General features: G+C 45.0%; 1 long non-coding RNA gene across 3 annotated transcripts in view; it reads left to right on the top strand.

Annotated features, from left to right (window-relative positions):
• Positions 1 to 16,815, top strand: part of LOC140496204 (uncharacterized) — a 54,162-nt gene that overhangs the window by 26,898 nt on the left and 10,449 nt on the right. The window lies entirely within an intron of this gene.

The following is a 16,815-nucleotide window of genomic DNA, read 5'->3' as shown; positions in this document are numbered from 1 at the left end:
AGAAGTCGCAGCCTATCCAGCCTCTGCTTATAATTCAAACTATCCATTCCCATCAACATCCTGGTAAATCTCTTCTGAATCCGCTCCAACTACATAATGGCCTTCCGTTATCGGCATGACCAGAACTGGAGGCAGAATTCCAGAAAAGGCCTCCCCAACATCCAAAATAATGTCCCAACTCTTGTAATCAAAGGTCTGAGCAATGAAGGCAAGTGTGCTAAGCACCTTCTTAACCACCCTGTCTACATGTGACACAGATTTGAAAGGCCCAAACCCCTCGGCCTCTTTGTTCCATATCACTACTCGAGGCCCTGTTTTTAATTAGTGTAAGTCTGCCCTCGTTTATCAAGATGTAATATTTTGCATTTATTCCAATCCAAAAATCCCAAAAATCCCTGAGCATTAAAGACAGTAGGAGTATACTTAAGAGGGAAATCAGGAGGGCAAAAAGGGGACATGAGATAGCTTTGGCAAATAGGGTTATGAATAATCCCAAGGGTATTTATAAATACATTAAGAACAAAAGGGTAACTCGAGAGAGACTAGGGTTCCTCAAAGATCAGTAAGGTAGCCTATGCGTGGAGCTGCAGGAGATGGGAGAGATACTAACTAAATATTTTGCATCAGTGTTTACTGTGGAGGAGGACATGGGCAATATAGAATGTGGGGAAATAGATGTCAACATATTGAATATGTCCGTCTTACAGAGGATAACGTGCTGGGTGTCTTGTAACCCGTAAAGCTTGGTTAATCCCCAGCACCTGATCAGGTGAACCCAAGAACTCTGGGAAGCTGGGAATGTGATTGCTGAGCCTCTTGGTGAGATATTTGTATCATCGATTTTCACAGGTGAGATGCCGAAAGACTAGAGGTTGGTTAACGTGCTGCCGCTATTTAAGAAAGGTGGTAAGGACAAGCCAGGGAACTATTGACCAGTGAGCCTGACATTGATGCTGGGCAAGTTGTTGGAGGGAATCCTGAGGAACAAGATGCGCATGTATTCTGAAAAGCAAGGACTGATTAGTGATAGTCAGCATGACTATGTGCGTGGGAAATCATGTCTCATAAACTTGATTGAGTTATTTGAAGATGTATCAAAGAGGATTGATGAGGGCAGAGAGGTGGACATGATCTATGGAATTCAGTAAGGCGCTCGACAAGGTTCCCCATGGAAGACTGGTTAGCAAGTTTAGATATCATGGAATACAGGGAGAACTAGCCGTTTGGATACAGAACTGGCTGAAATGTAGAATGCAAGGTGGTGGTGGAGGGTTGTTTTTCAGATTGGAGGCATGTGACAGGTGGAATGCCACAAGAATCAGTGCTGGGTCCACTACTTTTCGTCGTTTATATATATGATTTAGATATGAACATAGGAGGTATAGTTAGTAAGTTTGCAGATGACACCAAAATTGGAGGTATAGTGGACAGCGAAAAGGGTTACCTCATATTACAACAGGATGTTGTTCAGATGGGTGAGAAGTGGCAGATGGAGTTTAATTCAGATAAATGTGACATGCTGCATTTTGGAAAAGCAAATCTTAACAGGACTGATACACTTAGTGGCAAATTCCTAGATAGTGTTGAGGAACAAAGATATCTTGCAGTGCAGGTTCATGTTTCTTTGAATGTAGAGTTGCAGGTAGATAGGATATTGAAGAAAGTGTTTGGAATACATTCTTTTATTGACCAGACATTGAGTATAGAAGTTGGAAGGTCATGTACAGGACATTGGTTAGGCATCTTTTGGAATATTGTGTGCAGTTATGTTCTCCATCAATCGGAAGGATGTTGTGAAACTTGAAAGGGTTCAACAAAGATTAACAAGGATATTGCCAGGGTTTGAGCTGCAGGAAGAGAGCAAAAAGGCTGGGGCTTTCTTTCCCTGGAGCATCAGAGACTGAGGAGTGACCTCCGTAGAGGTTTATAAAATCATTAGTAGCATGGATAGGGTAAACAGACAAGGTCTTTTCCCTGAGTAGGAGAGTCCAGAAATAGAGAGCAGAGGTTGAGGGTGAGAGGGGAAAGATATAAAAGGGAACTAAGGAGCAACTTTAGGAGCAACTAAGGACATGAATAGGAAAGATTTAGAGGGATATGGCCCAGGTGCTGGCAAGAGGGATAAGATTAGGTTCGGATATCTGGTTGGCATGGACAAATTTGCCCGAAGGTTCTGTTTAGTGCTGTTCATCTGTGACTCACAGCTCAGTGGGTTTTGGTCTCTTCAAAGATAAATCTTAATCTGTTTTATTTTAGTAAAGCTACAACATTCAGTAGGGCGATGGTTTATTTCTTTAAATACACATCTTATGATACTTTGATTAAGTTTTTTAATATAAAATATTGGTACTAATTTATTCAAAAGTAGTGTTTTGTAAAGCTGTAAGACTGTGCGCCTTTTTCTGGGTCTGTGGACTGTTAAGGTGCAGAGATGGCCATTCGTACAGTGATGTGCTCTTCCTGTTGGACGTAGGAGATTAAGGAAAGTTTCAATGATCCTGATTGTCTGCAGGAAGTGAGGATGCAAATCCTATAGGATTTCATGGATCAGATGGAGCGATGGTTAAAAGTAATGAAGAATTTACAGGAGCCAGGGGGTGTGATACTTGGCAGTTTCAGAAAGGTAGGAAAACTGCCGATCCAGTCAGGTAGATGGATTTCCTCTTGGAAAGGGAGGAGTGGAGGGCAAGTAGTGCAGGAGTCACCTGTGGTTATTTCCATCTCAAGCAAGTATACTGTTTTGGAAAGTGTCGGGGGTCAAACTCTCAGGGGAATATCGCACTGACAGCCAAGTTCCTAGTGGAATGTATCTATGTAATGTGAGATAGATCAGGTTCCACGCGATCGATGGTGATAGGGGGCTCTCTAGTCTGCAGCACAGACTGCAGTTTCTGTAGCTAACAGTGAGACATCAGAATGGGGTGGTGCCTCCTTACTGTCTGAGTGAAGGATGGCTCCGAGGGTGCAGAATATTCTGAAAGGGGAGAATGATCAGTGCAAGGTCGCTGTACATTGGTACCAATGACATAAGAGAAAAGGATGAAGTCCTGATGAGAGAATATAGCAAATTAACCTGGAGGATAATAAGCAGGTCCTTGTGGGTAGTAATATCTGGATTATTCCCGGTGCCACATGCTAGTGAGAGTAGGAATAGCAGGGTGGAGCAGATGAATGTGTGGCCAAGGATCTGATACAGGGGAGAAGGATTCACATTTTTGGATCATTAGAATCTCTGCTGGGGTAGAATTGACTTGCATAAGAAGGATGGATTACACCTGAATTGGAAGGTGTCTAATATCCAAGCAGGGAGATTTGCTAGTGCTACTCAGGAGGCATTAAACCAGTGACGGCATGGGGGTAAACCTAAAGAGATAGTGAGAAAGGAGGTAAGTCTGAGGCTAATACAGTTGAGAAGTTAGACAGGCAAGAGCAAGGCACAGAATGAGGTAGGACTGACAAGGTACAATAGACAATTGGTGCAGGAATAGGACATTCTGCCCTTTGAGTCAGCACCATCATTCATTATGATCATGGCTGATCATCCACAATCAGTATCCTGTTCCTGTCTTATCTCCGTAACACTTGATTCCATTATCTTTAACAGCTCTATCCATCTCTTTCTTGAAAGTATCCATAGACTTGGCCTCCACTGCCTTCTGCCTTCCATGTGTCCACTACTCTCTGGGTGAAGACGTTTAGAACATAGAACATAGAAGAATACAGCGCAGTACAGGCCCTTCGGCCCTCGATGTTGCGCCGATCAAAGCCCACCTAACCTACACTAACCCACTATCCTCCATATACCTATCCAATGCCTGCTTAAATACCCATAAAGAGGGAGAGTCCACTACTGCTACTGGCAGGGCATTCCATGAACTTACGACTCGCTGAGTGAAGAACCTACCCCTAACATCAGTCCTATATCTATCCCCCCTTAATTTAAAGCTATGCCCCCTTGTAATAGCTGACTCCATACGTGGAAAAAGGTTCTCACTGTCAACCCTATCTAACCCTCTAATCATCTTGTACACCTCTATCAAATCACCCCTAAACCTTCTTTTCTCCAAAGAAAACAACCCCAAGTGCCTCAGCCTTTCCTCATAGGATCTTCCTACCATACCAGGCAACATCCTGGTAAACTTCCTCTGCACCCGTTCCAGTGCCTCCACATCCTTCCTATAGTATGGCGACCAAAACTGCACACAATATTCCAGATGCGGCCGCACCAGAGTCTTATACAACTGCAGCATGACCTCAGGACTCCGGAACTCAATTCCTCTACCAATAAAAGCCAGTACGCCATATGCCTTCTTCACTGCACTATTTACCTGGGTGGCAACTTTCAGAGATCTGTGTACATGGACACCAAGATCCCTCTGCTCTTCCACACTACCAAGTAATCTACCATTAGCCCAGTAATCCATCTTTTTATTACTCTTACCAAAGTGAATCACTTCACACTTAGCTACATTGAACTCCATTTGCCACCTTTCTGCCCAGCTCTGCAGTTTCTCTATATCCCAAACTCCTCAACTCTGTTCTAAATGGCCTCTCCCTTATTTTTAAACTGTGTCCTCTGGTTCTGGACTCACCCATCCGTGGAAACATGCTTCCTGCCTCCAGAGTGTCCAACCTTTTAATAATCTTGTAGGTCTCAATCAGATCCCCTCTCATTCTTCTAAACTCAAGTGTATACAAGCTCAGTCACTCCAATCTTTCAACATATGATCATTCCGCCATTCCGGAAATTGACCTCGTGAACCTACCCAACACTCCCTCAATAGCCACAATGCTCTTCCTCAAATGTGGAGACCAAAACTGCACACAGTACTCCAGGTGCGGTCTTACCAGGGCCCTGTACAGCTGCAGAAGGACCTCTTTGCTCCTCTTGTTATGAGGGCCAGCATGCAGTAAGCTTTCTTCACTACCTGCTGTACTGCATGCTTGCCTTCATTGACTGATGTACAAGAATACCTAGATCTCGTTGTACTTCCCCTTTACCAAACTTGACTCCTTTTAGATAGTAATCTGCCTTCCTGTTGTTGCCTCCAAAGTGGATAACCACACATTTATCCACATTAAACTGCATCTGCTATGTATCCATCCACTCACCTAGCCTGTCCAAGTTAACCTGTATTCTCATAACATCATCCTCACATTTCACCCTGCCACCCAGCTTTGTGTCATCAGCAAATTTGCTAATAATACTTTTAATATGTTCGTCTATATTATTAATGTATATTGTAAACAGCTGCGGTCCCAGCACCGAACCTTGTGGTACCCCACTAGTCACTGCCTGCCATTCGGAAAGAAAGCATTTATCACTACTCTTTGCTTCCTGTCAGCCAGCCAATTTTCAATCCAAGTCAGTATATTCCCCTTTGTAAATCCATGCTGACTGTGACGAATCCTATTACAGCTATCCAAATGAGCCATAATTTCATCTTTTATAATTGACTCCAGCATCTTTCTCACCACTGACATCAGGCTAACCGGTCTATAATTCCTTGTTTTCTCTCTCCCACCTTTCTTGAAAAGTCGGACAACATTAGCCACCCTCCAATCTGACTCTACATTTCCTGATTCTGTGTCTTCCCCTTCGCAAGGGGCTGAACATCATCCCTCACCAACAGGGCCACCCACCTCTGCCCATCAGTCTGTCCTTTTGATAACACTGCACTGCATTTGTTTCAATGCAAGAGGTTTTGCAGGGAAAGCAGATGAGCTTAAGGAATGGTTTTGAACATGGGACTGTGATATAGTGGGTATTACAGAAACGTGGCTTAGGTTGGAAAGGACAGGTAGCTTAATGTTCCAGAGAATAGATGTAAGAGAAAGGATAGAAAGGGGGATAAGAGAGAAGGTGGAATGGTGTTTTTGATTAGGGATAACATTATTGTTGTGCTTAGGGAGGATATTCATGGGGGTTTGCCCGTTGAAATTACTTGGGTGGAACTGGGAAATAAGAACAAGATGATCACCTTATTGAGGTTGTCTGGGTGCTCTGGTTTCCTCCCATAGTCCAAGGATGCGCAGGTTGGGTGGATAATCCAGGCTAAATTGCCCATATTGTTCAGGGATGTGCAGGTTGGGTGGATTGGCCATGAGAAATGCAGCGTTACAGGGGTTAGATAGGAGGCTGTGAAGGTCAGTGTGGAAGTGATGGGCCGAATGGCCTGCCTTCACACTTGGGATTCTCTGATGATAATTCTACTAGATTTAATATAGTTGCAGAGAATAATAGACCAGATCTAAAAGTTGGTGTTCAAAATTGGACAAAGGTGAATTTTGATGGTACAAGGCGAGAACTTTCAATATTTCTTTGCAACCCCCAGGTAAAGGGACGGCTGGAAAGTGGGAACATAAGAACAGAAGGAATAGGAGCAGGATTAGGCCATCTGGTCCCTCAAGCCTGCACTGCCATTCAATAAGATCAGGGATGATCTTTTCATGGCCTCAGCTCCACTTTCCTGCTCTCTCACCATAACCCTTAATTCCTTTCCTGTTTGCAAATCTACATTTTGCCTTGAAGACATCAAGTTGATAACGTCATCTGCTACACTCAGCAGGGAATTCCACAGATTCATAACCTTTTAGCTGAAGAAGTTCCTCCTCAACTCTGTCCTAAATCAGATGCCCCCTTATTTTGACACTATGCTCTCTAGTTTGACCCACCCCACCCCCTCCCCCCCCCCCCCCCCAATGGAAATAACCTCTCTGCTTCTATCTTATCTATTCCCTACTTAATTTTATTTTTTCCAATACAACCTCCCATTCATCTAAATTCCAGCAAGCATAGTCCCAGTCTATTCAGTCTCTCCACATACACCAACTCCCTCCTCTCAACTCCTGACTCAAACTAGTGACCCTCCTCTGCACCCCCTCCAGTGTCAGTCCATCCTTGCTGAAGTAAGGAGATCAAACTTGTACACAGTACTCCAGGTGTGGCCTCACCAGCACCCTGTACAGCTGCAGCATAACCTTCCCTCTAGCAAGAAAGGACAATAGACCCTTCACCATCTCTTTTAGTCCCTGGGATGCATTCCATCACAGCCAGGAGACCCATGTACCTTTGGGCTGTTACCTTTCCCAACACTACCTCTTTACTGAGAATGACTGTTTCCATGTCCTCATCTGCCATTGCCTCCATAGGCCTGTGAAAATGAGACAACAAGAGAACATAGACAGAATGTTCCTGTTAAGGCCAAGTCTGGTCGGTGTAGAGAATGCTGTGTGTCTAGAAAAATTGAGGGTCTGGTCAAAAAGATGAAGGAGGGATATGGCAGGTACAGACAGCTGGGTTTGAGTGAATCCCTCGGAGTATAGGGGCAGTAGGAATACACTTGAGGGAAAACAGGAGGGCAAAAACGATACATGAGATATCTTTGGGGGGAAAGAGGTTGAAGGACAATCCAAAGAGATTCTACAAAACACTAAGGACAAAAGAGTAACCAGGCAGAGAATAGGGGCCATCAAAAATCAACAAGGCTGTCTGTGGAACCACAGAAGGTGGGAGAGATACTATCCGAGGATTTCATGTCAGGTTTTACTGAAAGAGAATATGGAAGCTAGAGACTTTGGGGAAATAAATAGTGATGACTTGACAACCATCCATATTACAGAGGAGGTTGTACTGGATGTTTTATACATAAAGCTGAGTAAATCTGTGGGACCTGATCAGGTGTATCCCAAATATTTGTGGGAACTTAGGGAAGTGATTGCCGGGCCCCTCGCTGAGATATTTCTATCACCAATAGCCACAGGTGAGGTGCTGCAAGACAGGCGCCATTATTTGAGAAAGGTGATGAGGAAAGGCCAGGGAACAATACTCTAGTGAGCCTGAGGTTAGTGGCAGACAAGGTGTTGGAAGGAATTCTGAAGGACAGGTTTATATGTAATTGGAAAGGCAAGAAGTGATTAGAGATAGTTAGCATGGCTTTGTACATAAATCACTAACTTGGACTTCAGAAAGACATTCAAAAAGGTTCCACATAACAGACTGGTTAGCAAGTTAGACACCATAGGATGCAGAGAGAACCAGCTATTTGGCTACAAATTGGTCGGAAGATTGGAGCTGGAGGGTAGTACTTTTCGGACTGGAGGCCTGTGATGAGCAATATGGTGTAAGAATCAGTGCTGGGTCCACTGCTTTTCATCATTTATAACAATGATTTCTATGTGAATATGAGGTATAGTTAGTAGGTTTACAGTAGACATCAAAATTGGAGGTGCATTGGACAGCGAAGAAGGTTACCTCAGAGTACAATGGGACTTCAATTAAATGGGCTGAGGATTATCGGATCGAGTTTATTTCAGATAAATGTGAGGTGCTCCATTTTGGAAAAGCAAATGAGGGCAGGAATTATACACTTAATGGGAAGGTCCTGGGGAATGTTGCTGAACAAAGAGACCTTGGATTGCAGGTTCATAGTTCCTTGAAAGTGGAATCATAGTCAGGGTATTGAAGAAGGTGTTTGGTGTACTTGCCTTTACTGGTCAGTGCATGGAGCAGTGGAGTTGGAACGTCATTTTGCGGCTGCACAGCACATTGATTCAGCCACTTCTGGAATTCTGCTTTCAGTCCTGGTCTCCCTGCTATTGGAATGATATTGTGAAACTTGAAAGGTTTCGGAAAAGATCGGCAAAGATGTTGCCAGGGTTGAGGGTTTGAGCTATATAGGTAGAGCGTGAATAGGCTAGGGCTGTTTTCCCTGGAGCATCGGATACAATTGTGAGGGGCATGGATAGGGTGAAATCCCAGGGTCTTATTCCCAGAATATGTGAGTCTAAAGCTTGGGGGCACAGGCTTCAGGTGTGAGGGAAAAGATGTAAAAGGGATCTAAGGGCCAATGTTTCCAGCTGAACATGGTACGTGTATGGAATGAGCTGCCAGAGGAAGTGTGGATGCTGGTACAGTTACCCAATTATGTCTTTGAGATGTTGTACATGATAAGCAAAAGTTTAGAAGGATATAGGCTAAGAGCTGGCATACGGGATGAGATTAATTTAGGATATCTGGTCAGCATGGACAAGTTGGATCGAGGGGTCTGTTTCTCTGCTGTATATCTTTATGGCACTACTAAAATTAAGATCGGTTTCTCTTTTATGGAGAGTTAGCAGAAGATCAGATAATTCTCCTTGGAGCTGAGAAGGTTAGGCAGTGATTTCGACCAGGAGCAGATTTGTTTCCAGGGTATTTAATTTAGAGAGACACAGAGGGAGAAATTATTAACGTCACAATTTTTAGCAACTACCTTCAGGTAACTGACAAATAATGCAGGTTGAAAATGTGAAGATTATTTTACTCACTAAGTTCTGAGTATCTGGAACAGTTTGACCGACAGCTGGATGCAGATTCAGTAGTTATTGTCAAAACAAATTTGGAATTTAACTTTTTTAAGGAAGGATTTGGAGGGCTACAGACAAATGGGAGGTGAGTTGGGATGGACTGGCACCATCTCCAGAGGGGGAGAGTACAGCCCCAATGGGCTGAATAGCCCCAAACACCTGTGCTCTGTTACTGCCCCATTCACTATGAATGATGAAGCTCATCCCAGGGCAGAGTCATAGAGACCTACAGCATGGAATTAGATACTTTGGTCGAATTGGTCCATGCCAACCAGATATCCCAACTTAATCTAGTTCCATTTGCCAACACTTGACAAATATGCCTCTACATCCTTCCTATTCACATACCCATCCAGATGCCAAATGGTGTAATTGTACGAGCCTCAACCATTTTCCTGAACAGAAGATTCCATACACGCACCAATCTCAGTGTGAAAAAAGTTGCCTGTTGGGTCCATTTGAAATCTTTCCCCTCTCACCTTAAACCTACACCCTCTCGTTCTAGACTCCCCCACCCCAGGGAAAAGACCTTGTCTATTTTTCCCATCCATACTCATGATTTTATAAAGCTCTATGAGGTCACCCCTCAGCTTCCGATGCTCTTGGGAGGAGCCCACCATGTCACAATGGGGCCCGGGTGATTGACAGCAGCTTCAGACCAATAGGAGAATTGGCGTGATCCTCCAGCCAATGGAAGTGAATTGGGGTGGGTCCAGCAGGCCAACACGTGGCCATGAGCTGTGCAGGCGCAGTGTCACGGTGAGGGGGGACCTAGTGAGTGTGAAGGGAGTGGGAGACACTGCAAAGTCTGGGGAAGAAATGGAGTTATTGTGGACTGGGAGGGTTTATAAAAGCACGGTTTTAGGCTGCTAGACCTGAATTAGAAATTCCTGGTAAATTAGAACCAAAAGAACTGCGGATGCTGTAAATTTCCCACAACAACCAAAAGGGACTGGAAAAGCTCAGCAGGTCTGGCAGCATCTGTGAAGAGAAATCAGAGTTAACATTTTGGATCCGCTGACCCTTCCTCAGAACTGATGTTACTGAAAAGAAATGTTGATTTATATGCAGAAGGTAGGGGTTAAGGAGTAAATGATAGGTGGTGATAGATTCCAAAGAGATGGGAGTAGTTGGACAAAGAAGTGGATAACGATCTGGCTGGGGGAAGGTGAATAGCTGTTTCTGGGGACTGTTAGTGGCTAAGCATAGGTAGTGTGTAATGGTGGGCTATGTGATAACAAGGCCTGGTGTGTGGGTTAAGAGGCTAGGACGCCAGGAAATTGGAGAATTCAGGACCTAAAATTATTGAATTTGATACTGGGGCTAGAGGGTTGCAGGGTCCCCAAGTAGAAGGTGAGGTGTTGTTCTTCCAGCTTGCGTTAACGTGTGGCGCTGGAAAAGCATAGCAGGTCAGGCAACATCTCAGGGGCAAGAGAATCGACGTTTTGGGCATATTCCATTCATCAGGAATGCCAGGATTGGGAAGGGGGTGGTGGGGGACAGTAAAAGGGCTGAGAAATAAATAAGAGGGATGTGTGGAGTTGGTGGGAAGGGAGCAAGAAAGGCAATAGATAGATGTAGGTGGAGGGTAATGGAGAGAGGGTGGAGTGGATAATTGGAAAGGAAGGTGGACAGGTGGGACGGTTCAAGAGGATGGTGTCGAGTTGGAGGGTTGGGGATCTAGGATAAGGCAGGGAAGGGGAGATGAGGAAACCTTGATTCTGTGGTTAAAGGGTCCCAATGTGGAAGGTGAGATTTTCTTCCTCCAGGCGTTGGGTGGCTGGGATTTGGTGGTGGAGGTGGTCCAGGACTTGCATGTCCTTGGCGGAGTGGGTGGGGAAGTTGAAGTGGTCGGCCACAGGATGGTGGGGTTGGTTGGTGCATGTGTCCCAGAAATGTTCCCTGAAACATTCCACAAGTTGGTGTCCTGACTCCCCAGTGGAGAGGAGACCGCATCAAAAGCAAAGGCCACAATAGGTGAGGTGTTTGGATGTGCAGGAAAATTTCTGCTGGATGTGGAAGGGTCCTTTGGAGGTGAGGGGCGAGGTGTGGGCACAGGTTTTACACCTCTTGCATTGGCAAGTGAAGGTGCTGGGAGTGGAGGGTGGGTTGGTGGGAAGCATGGATCTGACTAGGAATTCACAGGGAATGGTCTCTGCGGAATGCTGAAAGGAATGGAGAGGGAAATATATCTCTGGTGGGATCTGATTGTAGGTGGGGGAAGCGGCGGAGGATGATGTGTTGTATCCAGGTGGAAGGTGAGAACTGGGGGGCGGGTGGGGGATTCTATCCTTGTTGCAGTTGGAGAGGTGTGGTTCAATGTCAGAGGTGTGGGAAGTGGTGGAGATACACTGGAGAGTGTTGTTGACCACGTAGGAGGGGAAATTGCCGTCCTTGAAATACGGGGCATTTTGATATGTTCTTGAGTGTTCTGCCAGCTTGCATCAAGCTTCATTGGAATACTGCAGTAAGCATGAGACAGAGATGTTGGCCAGGGAACAGACTCTTGTGTTAAAGTGACAAGTAACAGGCAACTGGAAGCTCAGGATCTGTTTTGCAGCAGAAGTCAGCTGCCATTTGCAGCACCTCCACTGAGATGCTGCCAGACAAAGGTTCCTGTCCCCTCCATTAACAGCTATGCACCCCCCCAGCTAGATTGTTATCCACTCCTTTGTCTTTCCAAATGTTACTGTCTCTTTTGGGCTCTGTCCCCACCTATTATTTACGCTTTAACCCCTATCTCCTGCAGTCCAAAGATATGCAGGTTCGGTGAATTGGCCAAGCTAAATTTCCCATAGTGTTCAGGGATGTATAGGTTAGGTGCATTAGTCAGGACAAATGTAGAATAATAGGGTCGGGGAATGGGTTTGGTTGAGAAACTCTTCAGAGGGTGGGTGTGAACTTGTTGGGCCGAATGGCCTGTTTCCACACTGTAGGGATTCTAATTTTTCCAGCTGCTGTCGGTTCTGAGGAAGAGTCACTGGACCTAGAATGACCCTTGGTGTGTGCAGGAGGAGGAAATGGGAAAGGGGAGTTGGATCCAGTTTAGACTGGGAGGGTTTAATTACAATCTGTACAAGTAGTTCGGCCTGAATTAGAAACTCTTCGTCCCACGTTTACAGCAAATGGGAAAATGGCTGTGGCCCTCAGGCAGTGATAGGTCCTGAGTTATGGCCGCCAACTTTATTGGGGACAATGTACAATGAGGCACATGGACATGTCCTCTTCCTGGGTGGGGGAAGCGGGGCGATTTGAAGAGGAGCATTTACACATCAAACACTTACCAAGAGAAATATTTGTCTTTACTGTTCAGCCTACACTGACTGAATTCATTTTATAGGATTTTAATTGTCAATAATTGAGACAGGGATCTCAAAATCAACTTTCTATCGTCAGCAGGGTCATCAGGATCTGAATACCATTGACATTTAACTGTGGAAGGAGAAACATGTGTCTGTACTGTCTGTGGGAAAGTATCTTTTTTTTCAAGCAAAAGGCAGAAAGATGTTCAAATTTGTGGTTGGATCACCCTTGGGGTTTGTGCCCAATTCTGGGCCCTGCAGCTGTGGAAGGAGGTATTGGCCTGAGAGGGAGCACACATTTATCCAAATTACACCTCGTTTCTTTATAGGAGCTGTCGGATATAGACCCAATCACCCACTTCATGATGTTAACCTGTAAACTCCTCATTTTCAATTCCCTGCAAACTTCTCATTAAAATTCCTTATGGACTCAAATTCCAGCACCATTTCAGGTGGAATGTTCCAGGTTCTGACAACTGTCTGTTCATTCAGAAACTGCTGAAGTCCATGTTGACTCTGGGGTTACAAAGGGCTGAATTGAAAGATGAGATGCAGTTCCTGAACTCCCATTGAGATGCATTGGAACAGTACAGGAGGCTGAGGGCAGTGTAGGTGTAAGCAGACAACGAAAATGACAGGGCTGCACTGTGGGTGCTGCTTGGCTCAATGAGAGTGTTTTGGAGTTGGGTGTAAACAGAGCGAGGGGAGACAGGGAGAAGGTGAACCTCAGCTTCAGTTTTACTTCAGGCCATTCAGAAATTCACATGGTCCCAATGGGAACAGCCAAGTTGTACGCGATACCTGCTGAGTTTTTTTTAAACAGTTTTTAAAGTATAAAATGTCAGCTTAAGTAAAGATTGGGGCTTTTGATTATAATGGAAATGTTTGAAGTGAAGAAAGGTTGCTAGCTCATTTAAATTCTCCTAATGGGAGTAACTAGCTGAAACTAGAGAGACGTTGTGACAGGAGACCTCAGACCCGTGGTGTGCTCCTCTTGCACAATGTGGGAAATAAGGGACACTTCCAGTGTCCGCTACGGCTATGTGTGCAGGAAGTGTGTCCATCTGCAGCTACTGGGAAACTGCTTTTCAGACCTGGAGCTGAGAGTGGACTCACTGTGGAGCAATACTGAGAATGTTATGGACAGCACGTTTAGTGAGTTAGCCATACTGTAGGTGAGGGTTACACAGGCAGAAAGGGAATGGGTGACCATAAGATCAAGTAAAAGGCTCAGGAAGGAAGTGCAGGACTCCCCAGTGATCATTCCCCTTCTCAAACAGATATTGTGCACCGCTTAGGATTCTATAAGGGGGGGAACAGGTGGAGTGGACTCTCGGGAAATCAGCAACAGCCAGGTTCATGACACCACAGATAGCTCCGCTGCACAGAACTGGAGGAAGGAGAATGGCAGAGTTATAGTGACAGGGGATCCAGAAGTCAAGGTCAGAGACAGGCGTGTCTGTGGCCACAAACATGAATCCAGGACAGTGGAATTGAACCCAGGTCCATTTATTGATAAGTGCACAGACCAATAAAGGTCAATGTCCCAAATGCAACCTTCAGCACTTGATCACCCTGAAGCTCTACCTTCCAGGGTCTGTGCACTTGTTCTGAGCCCTTCAGAGGGATTGAAGGGGATGGAGAGAAAACAGGAACAGGGTTGTGTTGTAGATCTACAAAATAATGGTCACCCTCCCCCCTCTGTCTCTTACCCCCCATCGTGCCTCCTCCCCACCACAGGGAAAAGACCTTGTGTATTTACCCTATCCATGCCCCTACTGATTTTATAAACCTCTATAAGGTCACCCATCAGCTTCTGACGCTCCAGGGAAAACGGTGTATTCATCCTCTCCCTATAGCTCAAATCCTCCAACCCTGGCAACATGCTTGTAATAATTTTCTGACCCCTTTCAAGTTTCACAATATTTTTTTGATAGGAAGGAGACCAGAACTGCACGCAATATTCCAAGCGTGACCTAACCATTGTCCTGTACAGCCGCAACATGACCTCCCAACTCCTATACTCAGTGCTCTGACCAATAAAGGAAAGCATACTAAACACCTTCATCACTATCCTATCTACCTGCGATTCTGCTTTCAAGGAGCTATGAACCTGCACTCCAAGGTCTCTTTGTTCAGCAGCACTCCCGAGGACCTTACCATTAAGTGTATATATCCTGCTGATGTTTGGTTTTCCAAAATGTAGCACCTCCCATTTATCTAAATTAAACTCCATCTGCCAGTCCTCAACCATCTGATCAAGATCCTGTTGTAATCTGAGATAATTCTCTACACTGTCCACTACACCTCCAATTTTGATGTCATCTTACTAACAATACTTTCTATATTCACATCCAAATCATTTATATAAATTATGAAAATGAGTGGATCCAGCACCGATCCTTTGTGATACCCCACTGGTCACAGGTCTCCAATCTGAAAAGCAACCTTCCACCACCACCCTCTGTCTTCTACCTTTGAGCCAGTTCTGTATCCAAATGGCTAGTGTTCTCTGTATTCCATGAGATCTAACCTTGCTAACCAGTCTCCCATGGGGCACCTTGTTGAAGTTGTTGTGGTTCTGTTCGCCGAGCTGGGAATTTGTCTTGCAAGACAAATTCCCAGCTCGGCGAATGGAACCACAACAACGAGCATCCGAGCTACAAATCTTCTCCCAAACTTTGAACACCTATGGGCGAGAGACGCTAAGACAAGCCAGGAAATGGGAATCCTGTGCCAACCGCCTAAGCGCCACATACGAACAACTCCGGTTCCTGCATGAAGGCCGAAAGAATCGAATCCTTCCACCATGTGTCAGATACAGACCACCAGTCAACAATCCACAAGCCAGGGACACAGCCAGACAGAACGGATTCAGGATGATCCAGGTAATGATTACAGACGCTTACAACAGACTACACAAATACAGACAAGAAATTGCGCGCCAAAAATCGTTAATTTCAAAAACCACCAATCAGGAATGGACCCAGACCATAGAACAGGGCGTCACCATAGGACAGAACAGGACAACACACCGCAAAAAAACGGCACTAAAAGAAAAAATGGCCAAACTAACACACAATGAAGAGGACACCACAACACACACCTGGGTTAAAAACCTCTCCCACAGACAGCTCACAGACACGGAAAGAACAATACTGGCCAAGGGTCTCAACTACAACCACAGGGACGCCAAGACAGCAGACTTCCTAGCAGCACTAGAATGCACACTCAGGAACAATGGACTGACAGAAGAGACACAACAAACAGTGAGACAAAGTATCGTACCTCTGATAACAAGAAAAAGACACACACATAACCTCAACACCAAGGAGAGGGAAGCACTAAAATCACTAAGAAACGATAATCATACTACCAGCAGACAAAGTCAGAATGATGGTCATCCTAGACAAAGCAGAGTACATCCAAAAAGCACAACAACTACTTGCAGATACCAACACCTACCAAAAGAAGGAGTTTGACCCCACCCCACAGCTCACCAATAGGATAAACAACACACTGAGGAATCTACAAAAAAACGGACAGATAACCAGGTCTGACCTACAAAGAATGAAACCTGAAACCAACAACACCCCCAGATTCTATGGACCACCCAAAGTGCACAAACCAGACATCCCACTCAGACCCATAGTATCACTACCAGGGACACCATCACACAAACTGGCCAAAGAACTACAGCAGAAACTGAAACACCTGATCAGCGGATCCAGACAATCTATACAATCAACACAGGAATTCTTGGACATCATCAGAAATATACACATAGACAAGGAAGAAACTATGGTCTCATTCGATGTAACGGCACTGTTCACCTCTATCGACAAAACCCTAACCAGAGAAACAATAGCCAACCTGCTAGACAGACGTAACAGACAACAGGACGTCGAACCTATCAACAAAGACGGCATACTCAAACTACTGGACCTGTGCCTCACAACACACTTCACATGCAAGACAAATTCCCAGCTCGGCGAACAGAACCACAACAACGAGCACCTGAGCTACAAATCTTCTCCCAAACTTTGAACCTTACTGAAGTCCATGTAGATCGTTTCCACTCCTTTGCCCTCATCAATCCTCTTTGTTGTTACTTATTCAAAAAAATTGACTCAAATTCATGAGACGTGATTTCTCACATACAAAA

This window comes from Chiloscyllium punctatum, chromosome 26 (genome assembly GCF_047496795.1).
Source record: "Chiloscyllium punctatum isolate Juve2018m chromosome 26, sChiPun1.3, whole genome shotgun sequence".
Classification (NCBI taxonomy): Eukaryota; Metazoa; Chordata; class Chondrichthyes; order Orectolobiformes; family Hemiscylliidae; genus Chiloscyllium; species Chiloscyllium punctatum.
Note: the sequence above shows the minus strand (reverse complement) of the source record. Positions and strands in the feature narration are given on the sequence as shown.